Consider the following 13854-nt stretch of genomic DNA (forward strand, 5'->3'; position numbering starts at 1 on the left):
TCTAAAATGTGCTTTCCTTCCTTTAATTCATAAAACAAATATTGCTTAAATTTGTACAGTATAGTTACCAACACACCTTTCTTGTCTTTTTTCAGGTGTTCATGATTCCCACATTCCCTGCTGTTGCTCTAGCTCTGACTTAAAAACGGGAAAATGTAACTAGAATAAAACCATCTCTTTAGTGGACCATAATTGCCACTCCATCACTGCTTTTCCAGAAATCTGTTTCTGTCCCACGGAAGATAGGGACTAGCAGTCTGGGAAGGTGATCAGATCGCCATCAGCCAAGGAGGAGTTATCTGTAATAGAGACAAAGACGCCGGGGAATGGAATGCAGAGCATTTATATCATAGGACTCCAAAGCTGAAAATAGAAGTTCGTGTTAAACTCAGGAAAAGAATAGTCTTCAGAGAGTCAGAGAACCATCAATGAAAGCAGCCTGTTGATAGGTGAACAAAAGAAGCCTTTGTGTGAACACTGGCTAATTAAGTCTTGCAATTACGGAAAGAGCTTTCTTTTATGAGGAGGAGAGACACATGAGAGTGATGTACAAGTTCAGATTGAGAATACTTATTCATATTCTTTGGGGGACGGCCTGTTTGCCTATTAAACAAAGCCAATGTCCCCATTTTCCGCTTTGAGTAGACGTGGGGAGAGTGGGAAGAGACCAGCTTCTAAAGTAGGTGAAATTGTTGGCCATGAAAAGTGCCTTTGACTCAGAGTTTCAATGGATTTAACCTTTATTAAATATAGAACCTCTATCAAAATAGCTATAAGCTGAGAGAATTGCTTCCAATACACTCTCCTTTTCTTAGCAGTCAGAAAAAACAAAGCTTGGTAAGCTCATGGGGCTGAAGTATTCTTCTCCCATATGGGAGTTATTATTTCCAGTTCAATGTGTCTCAAAGTAGGGGTCAGGTCTCCCAGAGGCCATGGGGGTCTGAGAGGGTTAACACAGAACAGAACTACAGAGCTCTGAAGTGATCAGTGTTGATGATGGTGGTGAACTCCGAGCTGCATAAACCAGATGAAAAGGCCTCTGCTCACTAGCTCCAGCCTTCATTTGTCTCCTAACAAATGTTCAAATATGCTCTATCTCCAAGAGAGGGCTCCAAACTGCTATTTGATGGCCGTGGCTACAAGGAAAAGCTTATGAAAATCAGGGTATGTTTGTTTTTGTGTGTGGATAGCATGTAGCCAGCATGAGACACTGAAGCAAGTGGAGCGAGGAGGGAAGGCATACACTTAGAGCAGCTTCAAATTGGTGAAGGAAGTTGGCAAACCTTTGTGGAGACATAAACCAAAGCCCCAGGTGCTTCAAATATTTGGACCGCAGAAAATGTGGGCTCCAATTCCACATAACATTTTCTTGATAAAACCTTACCCAGTTATTTTCTAAAGATTCCTCTTGTTCTTACGCCCTCTGTTGATTCTTGAAATCTACCCGGTGACATTACAGTACTTCAGAATAGTAACTCATATTAGACATGTCTCAGGAATTCATGGACTAAGTAACAGGGATTTTGTTCTTAACCACCTAGTGAATGTCTGCTTGCTGAGCCCTTTCTCGTGCTCTTATAATCAGTAACAAAGAGTAAACTGAGAGGTGGAATAGAGATTTTGATGATTGTCAGCATTGGCCCTTTCACTATTCACAACCTTTACTCATAGAAGAGCAAATAGACCCCCTTCTTTTCCCAGCCTTGTTGACACCTGTAGTAATTATTCCCAGGAAGATAGCTCTCTGAGGCAATATTTCACTTCTCCTTAATTGGACAAGTACCAGTTTATACACCATCAGCATTGATGAGCAGTGACACCCTCCTGTCAGCCAGGTAATTTGTTGGCAGAAAGTGCCATAGATACTTTAGCTTCCATCTTTCAAAGCATTTCATGCAAATTAGGCACAGTAATTAGCACTGACCTTCGGCTATTACCAGTTGTCAATCAGCTGTGTGCTCTGCTCAAAGACTGTCTCCCTTAGTCCGTGCAAAAACCTGGGCATATGAAAAATCATGAGAATAATAGCATAAGAGGACATTGCTCTAAAAATTAGCTCCTGATTGAATACAGGGATGGAATCGTGGAAGACAACATGCTGTATCGTTAAAAAAGCAGTAATTGTCAAAGTATTATCCAGGGAACACCTGTGCCAGTATCATTGTGATGGCTGTAAACAAATTCAGATTCTGATATCACATTGAGGCCTTCTAAACAATAACACCAGTATATGCAGCACCTGAAAATAAACTTTGCACAAGCACTTACAATGGTCCCTTACACAGAAATTTCAGAATGACTCGTGTCAAGTTAGCATGCGTACATTCACAAAGATGAGCCAAGGCAGCCCACTGTCCCACCACTGAACTCAAGACGTGATTACATCTTGTTTGTGCAAGATGCTATTACATTTAAAAACATGGGAACAACAAGTTGCACTTGCCCTCAAGTATCACCCTAAGAGAAATATTTGATCAAGGACTATAGGAGGGATATTGTAAAGAACTCCTTTTAACAGAGAAAATGACATACATTTGAATGTATTTATTGCTTTGCACTGTCTATATTATGTACTTTTAAGGTTATCTACCTTTAACATTTAGCAGTTGTTTATAATAAAAACTAAGACTATAGCACATATTTTAAAGGATGTAATTTAAACCCATGATCAGCTAATAAAATGCTTATTTTTGGTAATCTGAAAAAACATGTACTTAGACAATTTTTTTGTTTTCAGATATGTCAAAATATATTTGAACTGTCTGGAATTTAGTTTATCTAGAAATCAGTAACTTTTCTAAAAATATGTGTTTCTTTAGCAAGATGAAATAGGTGATTTATCATGATCTTTTATTTCTGTATGAAATCAAAGACCATCCTAAAGACTGTTGAGATTTTTTCATCAATGAAAAACATGCCTTTAATAGATTAAAAAAAAAGTTACTAGTTGAACTAGAATAATTATCTCCAAACACTCAAAAACTTATAAATTAAACCTACCTGAAACTAAGAGGTGCTTACATAGTTTGGGAGAGTTTATTTAACAAGAAGATAATAAATGGACATTTTTGCTTATTTGTGGGATGTTTTCGAGAAGTTTAATTTTTAATTTTACTAGAGAAATGTTCACATCATTTTCACTATTAAGATCATCTAGGGCATAAAAATATCCAAAGAAGTGTATTTATTTTGACCAAAATTATTAATGGTTTTTGAACTGTAAATGTATTATGCCTTATCATTTCCCACTGTATTGCCTATTTCCCTTGAGCAAGATTTGACAATTGAAGAGTTATTTGCTTGTTGGGGAGACAAAGTGTTGAATCTAGAAGGGCTGACTCAGCTGGGCAGAAGATGGTAAGATTAATAGACACCAACCTGAAGGGAAACCCAGTCTATGAGTGTTAAGGGCCTTTGCGGGGGAAACATTCCCCCAGTGAAAAAAGAACACACACTTCACCCTTCCATTCACCCCATGGCCAGACATCCTGTTGTATATGTCAGATCCCATGTGGTACTGCTATTGGAAATTTATATCTCTACTCATTATTGACGGAGTCAACACCAACTCATCACACATTTTAACATAAACTTTAACTACTCTGATACTTTAAAGGTGGTCAATTGTATTTCTTTAACCTTTTGCACTTGGATGTTGAGTGTGACTCGACACGGTTAGCATCAGTAGCAGCTTGAGAAAAAAGCAAGCGAGTGCAAAGGGTTAATAACATATGCATTGTATTTGAAATAACAAGCATATTGTAACAATTATTTTATAGTCTATTAAACTACATATGAAAATAAGATATATTCAAGACATTTTAAAGTACAGATTATCTATATACATAAAAGGCTAATATGCTAAGTGTCTGTCTGGTAATGACGTCATGTAGCCATGCCTGGCTTCCTCTTCCTAGTGACTAGCTTCCTTGGAGCTTCGTCAGCCCAGGGACACCCAGGTGGAAACATTTCACACTGTAACCAAATATCTGTGAAGTGTTTTCATGTGCCTCATCTCATTTGATCCTCACAGAAGTCCTGGAGTAGGTAGATAGGAGACTCGGTGGAATCCTATTTTCTTTTCATCGGCCGGAAAACGGAGATTTACAAAGCTTAGAAACTTGACCCGACTGAAAATAAATAAGAAATGGTGGACCTTGAAAATGACTTCAGGTTTTCTCATTGTGCGAAATACAGTCAAACACTGCTACAATGAAATATTTTACCCTTTGTTCTTCCTGTGTGATCTACAATAATAATCTTCTTTGTGTTGATATTTACTGCTGTGTTGCTGACAATTACCTGAAAGAGAAGTGGGATGGTCAACCCCAACTGCCCTCCCCTGCAGGTCTGGTCCCCCCCAACTGCTCTCCCCTGCAGGCCTGGGTCCCCCCCCCAAGTGTCCTTCCCTGCAGGCCCAGTCACCCCCAACTTCCCTCCTCTGCCAGCCTGGTCACCCCTAACTGCTCTCCCCTGGAGGCTTGATCGCCCCCAACTGCCCTCCCTTACAGACCTGGTCCCTCCCAACTTCCCTCCCCTACTGGCCATCTATGGTGGCCATCTTGTGTCCACATGGGGGCAGCCATCTTGTCTGATGATCAATTTGCATATTTCTCTTTTATTAGATAGGAGGATATATAAAAGACTAAGTTGACTCACGCATGCATGATACATAAAAAGCTCTCGCTGGTGCCAATGCACATGTGTGTTTCGATCTGTCATTGTTGATTATGAATTTGGTTTACACTTCTATTATAGAGAAAGGACGAATAGTAATATTAAAATATTTCTTCTAATTAATTTCCTTTCAATGTGCATGAATTCATTCACTGGGCCACTAGTATACTATAAGATACTGAGGAAAATTGTGAATAACTTTGCAGTGGAGGAAGATAACAATGGATTACAAGATAATAAATGGAATACCACTTAGATACCTTTTTTTAAAATATATTTTATTGATTTTTTACAGAGAGGATGGGAGAAGGATAGAGAGTTAGAAACATAGATGAGAGAGAAACATCGATCAGCTGCCTCCTGCACACCCCCCACTGGGGATGTGCCCGCAACCAAGGTACATGCCCTTGACCAGAATCGAACCTGGGACCTTTCAGTTCGAAGGCCGACACTCTATCCACTGAGCCAAACCAATTTCGGCTACCTTTTTTTTTTAATATTTATTTAAAATCTGCATATTTTTAGAGAATGAGAAGGCAATTGTTTTCCTGTGTCAAGTAAAATATTTTCCATTTTCAACACAATTTAAATAATTGTATTACAGCCAAAAAAGTACACATTTTATAGTTTCATATTTACAGTATATCCAGAATGTTTGACATTCCCATTAATAGATTAGTTATAGAGCAGCACTAAAGTGATTTAAACTGTAGTTTGCTAACACACAATTTGTCAATATTAATGGTTCAATTTCAAGGCTTTATTTAATTTAGCTGGTGTTAAAAATATTAGAGTTTTGTAGATACAAAGTACAATTTATTTATTCTGTGAATATTTACTGAATATCTACCATGCAGCAGGTGCTATTTGCAGCCACTGTAGATCTAGTAAAAAGTAAATGACTAATGAAGTGTAAAATAGTACTAATGTCAAGAGGGGAAACTATGGAGAGTTATACAATTCAAGGTCAAGTTCCATGCAATCTAGAATGAGTGTCATCATTTTCTATTCTTCCAGAAGACAAATGAAATTATGCTTTTTGTTTCTTTTACCTGGCTGCACTTTTGCTTTTGTCATTTTTCTTTGTAAATTCAGTGTTCCATGGGTAATATAATGGAGACTGAGAGGAATGAACCAGAAGACCTAGAAATGTGGTTTCATCTCTCATACTAATTAACCTTGTGACCTTAAATAAATTAGTTACATTTCTCTGGGCCTCAATTTTCTGGGATAATTTATAGAGTTTTATTTAAGAGATAAAATGAAGCTTCATTTATAGGAGGGTATATTGTACATTTTGTGAAAACAAAACAATTGGAGACTGTGGGCTTCCATGTGTACCTTATCAATGCAGGGGAGAACGTTTCATTTACAATCAGACGGCAATCATTACTGTGTGCATATTGGACAACTTCCTTGTATTTCACTTCTCATTTCTTATTTTCTCAGATCTACTTTTCTAAGCAGGGAGCATATATTAGTTGTTAAGGAAGAAAACAATAAATAAAATTTTTCAGCTGAAAAGGTTATACTCAAATACACATATGTATAATAACTTAAAATACCTACAGGACTTCATGTTTTACAATCCTGTTGTAAAGTCTCCCTTTTATGTTGTCTCAAAGGAACAAGACAAGAATTCAGGGGTAGGCAACCTGTGGTGAAATTTAGTAGAGTTATGGGTAATGGTAATAGGAACAATTTGTCTTTTGGAGAATGGTAAGAAGTCTGAGATTTTCTCCATCCATAAAATATTTTTATTTGTAACCCTCCATTTTTAACAGATATCAGTATGTATAAAACCTTCTCCAGCTATGTGAATTGATTTGCAGAAGGAGTTGGGTAAAATATCCTGATGATATCCTTTGTAATGTTTTTGTATATGAGTGCTCATCTTGGCAAAAAAGAGAGGGAAGATGAATTCATTCCACCTGGTAAAACATCCAAAAGTTCCTGTTTAGTCAATAACAGTTATAAATAGAGCTATTGCTTTCTATAATATGTTTAAACTAATATAAGCAGGCCCTCCTCCAAAAAATTGATCAGTGTTAGCTGTTTTGAATATGTCTCCTAGTTAACACTTTTAACTTTAATCTCTAAACCATTCTTCTTCCTGGCTCAGCAGGAAATTCTGCCTGTCATTAAATCAGTAACCCTTTATGTTTATGACTAGAAAGAACTACAAGAGCCAGGCTTATGTGTGGAGCAAAACTTGTCTAATTAGCATCAGGCTACATATTACCTTAAGTTGACTATAGCCTTTCTTATGTTATATTATTTTGGCATCTGCAATGGATAACACAACATAGAATAAGTCTTCATTATTATTTTACCTTCTTGCTATAACTTTTCAAGCATTTTTTTCTTGCTTTGTCTTTTCTTTCTTCTTTTTCCTTTTTTTTTTTAAACATTTCCTGAATTATTCTCAGCATCATGACCTTTAGGTGCCTCATCCTTGCTTCCTGAAGAGAAATCACAGACAAGTACTAAGTTCAGGTGTGTTAGCATCTTTATATCATCAAACCTCTTCCCTACTTTACAATTCTATCTGTTGCTTTAGATCTGTCTCAAGAACCATAATTCATTGCTCAAGATAGCAGAAACTGACCGAGATTGTATGAAATACAACTATAGTAGATTCAAGAAAAATAGATTTTAAAAGGAAAGAAAAATAAAGATTGTAGAAGAAGTAACTATTTCTATTAAAATGATCTAATGGTTATTGAAGTAAAGTCAATTAAAATCCACAGGGATGTTTTTGAATTCAAATTTCTTGAAAATTCACTCTGCTGTTTAAAGAATAATAAAATATTTGGGATTTTAGTCACACAATAAGGTGGTAAATGGGTGATACTGTTGCTCTTTTTATGCAATCAAAAGTAACATACTTTTTTCAAATACCAACCTGTATAAATATTTTTTAGCAGTTGTCTTAAATGATGTTAAGATAATGTAGAATGCAAGTGAACTTAGTTTATAATATCTTAAGATAATTCATTTTTAACAATAATTAAAAATATATATGTAAAACATTTGTACTTAATTGTTAATGGCACACATGAGTTTGAATAAATGGGATCAATTAATTTAATAAATAATTATTGTCATCTGTCATTTCAGAATTCTCAGTGTTTTAAACTAATTTTATTTGCCACATATATTTTCTTTTCTTTGCATTTATACCTTTTAAATTTTTTATGACTTAGAGTCTAGAATCTAGAATGTAGTTAATAAAATAGGTCAGTCTGTCACTGATTTGCTTTGTGGTTTGATTGTCAATATTGTGCAATATATCATAACATACTTAATGTCGGCATCTGTTTCCTTTTTCATCATCATTCCAGTGAAACTTGTGGCTGAAGAAGATAAAACCAAAAGTATTTAATGAGACAAAAATATAAATATATAAATTTTCCTAAATGATGATAGGTGACCGTATTTAAAATGCTCAATACATCATTCAAAGGTTTATTTTAAAATAATCACATCTTGCCCTAACTGGTTTGGCTCAGTGGATAGAGCATCAGCCTGCGGACTCAAGGGTCCCAGGTTTGATTCTGGTCAAGGGCATGTACTTTGGTTGCGGGCACATACCCAGTAGGGGGTGTGCAGGAAGCAGCTGATTGATGTTTCTCTCTCATCGATGTTTCTAACTCTCTATTCCTCTCCCTTCCTTTCTGTAAAAAATCAATAAAATATATTTGAAAATAAAATAAATAAAATAAAATAAAATAATCACCTCTAAATGAATTTTTATTTGAACCATTAATACGGGTTAAGAACAAAACTAAAATCCTAGAATATATATTTGTCAAAAGTCAGGATAAAAAAGAAAATTAAAAAAACTCAGCTCACCATTTACAACTTTCTATATTGACAAATGACATGATTCAGTAGTGTTTTGCCTTTGAAAGGTTCAGAGGCTTCTTTCTGTAGGCTCCAGCCAATCAAAAAGCATATGTTTTCCCACCCTGGCCATGTGACTCAGTTGGTTGGAGCATCATCCTATACACCAAAAGGTTTCGGGTTCGATTCCCTATCAGGGCACATACCTATGCTGTGGGTTCGATTCCAGACCAATGTGCTTATAGGAACCAATGATGCATGTTTCTCACATTATTCTCTCTCTCTCTCTCTCTCTCTCTCTCTCTCTCTCTCTCTCTCTTCCACTCTAAAATCAACATCAATATCTTCGAGTGAGGATTAAAAAACATATTTTCCCTAGATGGCTTCTGTTCTCTGGGTACAGTTTCTTGGCTAAATGCAAAGTACAAAGCACTGTTAAGTCAGTTGTTTTGCTTTCTTATATTTTAAGCTTCAGGATGTTACAACCGGCACATAGGTCGGTGATTACAGTACATAGACTAATCACTGAACCCTGATATGTCAATAGTCTAATCTAGGTTATGAATTACTTAGATAATGTCTCATTCTGCATTGCTTTGCTCAGTACTGTTTCTGAACCAAATATATGTAAAATTTATGAAATTTCTCATATATATGAAAAAATTATTCTAATTTTGTGCTATTTCTACTCCTAAACAGAAATAGTGACTTATATGAAATATTCTCTTAAAATTCTCAAGAACACTCCACTCTTGGTGTGCCCCCATTCCCTAATCTCATGACTTAATTTCTTGATGTAGTTTCTAACTTCTCCCAAGTGGCTTAGCTGAAGTAAACCATGATCTCCTCATGTAAATTGACAAAAACAACAACAAAAATAACAAATAAAACAACTGTGATCATTACTGCTTCTGTTTTCTTTGTTCTTCTCACTTTGACAATTGTTTAAATTGTGCTACATGACTCATTTTTTATCCTGCTGATCATCATTTATTTTCTTTCTTGGAGGTTTTATATCTACTGACTTTAATTGTACACTGCAGTAATGATTTATAAATTTACCTAACTTCTCTGGTTCAACCCCATATAAAACTTTTTTTTCCAATGGAATGTATGATCATTGTTTCAAACTCTTGTTGACTAAATATCAAATATAGCAAGTTTTTTTCCAGACTTGGTTCCCCCCCAAATATATTTATTTAGACCTGGTTGTCCCCCAAACAGATTTATTTTCTTCTGGTAGAGCTAGCATTTCCCAAGTTCTCATGCTCATGCTCTGGCAATCCTTCCTGAATCTTCTTTTTCAATCTACTTAATTATTACATTGTGTAAATGCTTCCACTTCATGTTACTTTTATTCTTCTCCTTCTTTCCATTCTCACTGATGTTAACATCTTCCAGTCCAGGCTATGAAGACTCATACATATATGCCTTTTTTATTTTCTCTTCAGCTGTTCTTGCTCACTTAAATACATGTTACACATGACTGCCAGAAGAGCCAGTAGCTCAGTTGGTTAGAGTTTCATTTTCTGGTTCAATTCCTGGTCAGGACACATACAAAAATCAACCAATGAATGCATAAATAAGTAGAACAACAAATCAACGTTTCTCTCTCTACAATATTAATAAAGAAATATAAAAAATGAGTACAGAGAAAAACAAAAGAAAAAATTTTTAAAGCCTTTCTAAAATATAGTTTTGCACAAGTCACTTTGTGCTAAATTTCCTCAAAGTTTCCACCATTCTTATTTTGCAAAATGAGACTGCATGTATTCATCTTTCTAAATTTGTTTCTTTTCAACTTCATTTATTTCTACTAAAAATATGCAAAACTGGATTCAAGAAAACTGTTCTAATACTATTGATTTTTTAAAACTTAAAAAGTACATTATTTCAAAATATATCTTTCTACTTAGAGAAAAGATCTATGGTTCACTCATTATTATTTAATTATGCTATTAGTGTAATTGTATACGTATTCATTTTTGTGCTCCACTAGAGAAATGTGTACATTCTCTTTTCGTCTTTTTCTATGTACTATTCTCAAGGGTCAATTTGAATTTCTTTTTAGTTTCTATGAGAACCAGTAGCACTGTCTATTCTTCACTCATTTAAAAAAAATATTTAAATTTTTATTGTATTTTACTTAGAACAACATTGAATAGCAAATAATAAACACCATGACATGTCATGAGAGAGACTGAAAAAAGAAACATTTTATATTTAATACTAGAGGCCCGGTGCACGAAATTTGTGCATGGTGGGTGTGGGGGGTCCCTCAGCCTGGCCTGCACTCTCTCCAATCTGGGACCCCTCAGAGGATGTCCAACTGCCAGTTTAGGCCTGATCCTGCAGTCAGACATCCCTCTCGCAATCTGGGACCATTGGTTCCTAACCACTCACCTGCCTGCCTGATCACCCCTAACTGCCTCCACCTGCTGGCCTGATCACCCCCAGCTGCCCTCCCCTGCCAGCCTGATTGCCCCCAACTGCCCCCCTGCCAGCCTGATGACCCCCAACTGCCCACCCGCCGGCCTGAATGCCCTAAACTTCCCCCTTGCAGGCCTGACCACCCCCAACTGCCCCCCTACCAGCCTGAACGCCCCTAACTTCCCCCCCTGCTGGTCTGATCACCCCCAACTGCCCTCCCCTGCTGGCCTGATTGCCTCCAACTGCCCTCCCCTGCTGGCCTGATCCCCCTAACTACTCTCCCCTGATGGCTTCATCGCCCACAACTGCTCTCACCTGCCGGCCTGATTGCCCCTAACCACATCTGCTTTGGCCCCGCCACCATGGCTTTGTCTGGAAGGACATCCGGAAGTTCTCCAGAAGTTCTCCTGATCTAATTAGCATATTACTCTTTTATTAGTATAGATGTTATCCCAATAAATTTAATAAAAATTATCTGCAAATTATGCTTACACTGGAAGTGAACCACTTATCAATTTTATTTTAATCATCACTATTGGTGTACCTTGTAGGTGTAAAATTTGGTTTCCACACTGTCAGCATTTCTTGGGGGCCAGGCTTCAGAGACTTCATAGATAGTTCTGAGGTCTTTGGCCTTGCTCTGAAGTTACTGGCTGCCCAAGTTATCATTTGAGATGGTGAATTTTTCTACATTGTCTTGGTCTTTTTCTGGATCATTTTTATTCAGTTCCTCATTTGGCCTGTGATAATGGCCACATATTGTTGGCTTTATAGCTTTTGTGGGTTTTCTTGAAGGGGTAGGAATTTTTGGAAAGGCTCCTTTCCTTGAACTCCCTTAAAGACATCTTTTCACCCCCATGGATGTCTTTAGTACCTGGAAGGACAACAGAGTGAGCACAGAAGGACATTGGTTTGTGGGGATATGGCTGGGATGAAAGGGAAAAAAGTCTTCATGAGAAAAAGTATGGGTTGAGGATTGAATCTGCCAGGCAAGACCAGGGAGTCTTGGGAATATGCCACTAAAGAAGAGGAGGAGAAGTTTGGGTGTTGTCCTTTCATCCTGGACACTGACCTGGGTTAACAGGGCTTCTTCCTCTTTTACCTTCTTTTGGTGAATGGGGTTGGTTGTTACATAACTGTGCTAGCAGTTTGTGGTTTCCTGATCATCTTCACCAGGTCAAAATTTCCCAGGGCCCTACCCCAGGCCTCCTGAACATATGCTTTTCTCTAGGACAATGAGGGGCCACACCCCTTAGGCTTTAATTAATCAGGAAGCCTCTCCTCCAGCTAATGGTAGCTCTGGGAGAGAAACTTAGACATCACAAAGCACCATCCTGACACTTCCATGGGGAGGGGTGAGGAGCCAAGATGCTTTGGTAAGAGAAAGGGGGCATTTCTTTAGCACTCCTAAGCCTTCTCAAACGTATTGACCCTATGTTCAATTCTGATGAGTCACATGGTAGGGAGATAATGCTTCCTCCAAACGTTTCCCTAGGCCACCCATTTCAGTGTTCATTGTTCTTTCTCATCCTTCACCATTAGCTAGTTTTCATAAGATTTACCTAAAATCTTTTCGAGGTAATGTGACTGTCTCTGTGGAGATGTGAATCATCCTGCTGCCCTAGTACAGGTTGCTCTTATACACCTTGAAAACCATTCACTTCTTGGCTACTATCAGAGAAATTTTTCATCTCACCTCCCTTTTTCCACTGTCCATGTGGCTCTCCCCAACTTTCTGTTTTCAAGGTTGAAATCATTGCCTTTAGGCTGTCTTAATGAATAGAGTTGCTCAACTGGTTATCTTAGCTTTGTTTAAAATCTTGGGGGTGATCATAGTAGGTATAGTATCTAGATTTGGGGTTTAACAGTTTAAGGTGAATGAGGCAGGAACTTAAATTCCCGAAGTTGGACTTCCTGTTTGTATGTTGAAAACTGCACCTGCCCCGCTCCACCTACTCAGAAAACTCGGGTAGTCAGACTATTGGTCTGAGGATTGCAGACTCAGGTTCATAAAGGACAGGAGGCCCAGGCCTGTCAAAGTATGGATCAGAAGAAGGGCTAAAGGACCCTATGGAATCCATCTCAGCCCCTGCCATCAGGCTTTGGAATTGCTGAGCTTGGTACCGGATGTGACGTACACTGACTTCCTACAGAGGACTCAGGGCAGTGAGGCCTTGATCTGAGGAGTCCCGCCTTGGGTCAACAGAGGGAGGATCCCAGGACTTGTCAGGGCTCAAAGTGGGGAACATGAGGGAGGAGGGGGGGACCCTGGACCCTAGAACAGAATCATCCCACCCAAGGTGAGATGACGACAACAGGTGATTTCTGCATCCAGGTCTTAGAGACTTGGGGCTTTGGTATAGGGAGGGCAGAGGACAGGCCCAAGTCCTGCCAGAGTCAAGGTGAGGACCGCAAGGAAACAGTAAAGGGACTCTGGACGCCACAACAGAGGGGACCCCACCCAGGCCCTCCCCCAGTGTAAGCACTGGGAGTCCCCAAGGTGGGATGACGATGACAGGCAATTTCTGCATCCAGTTCTCAGAGACTTGGGGGCTTTGATATAGGAAGCAGGACCTCAGATACGCGGAGAACCAACACAAGTCCTTCCAGAGTCAACATTAGGATGTAGCAACCCTGGATCACATAACAGAAGGGACCTCACTGAAGCCCACTCTTGCTGTCAGCCCTGGGAGTCCCTAGGGCAGGATGACCACACACAGTGTTTCCTGACTTCCACAAATGGGTCTGAGAGATCCCGGGAACATGATATCAGGAAAAGGGCCTCTGGTCCACAGAGGGGAGGGCCCAGGTCCTTCTGGAGTCAACCACCAACGCAGTGGGCTGCCCAGGTTGAGGCTAACGACCTTGCTGCAGCTTCCTCGCCCCTCCCCACCCACCCCC

The sequence above is a fragment of the Cnephaeus nilssonii genome, assembly GCF_951640355.1.
Source record: "Cnephaeus nilssonii genome assembly, chromosome: 3".
Lineage (NCBI taxonomy): Eukaryota > Metazoa > Chordata > Mammalia > Chiroptera > Vespertilionidae > Cnephaeus > Cnephaeus nilssonii.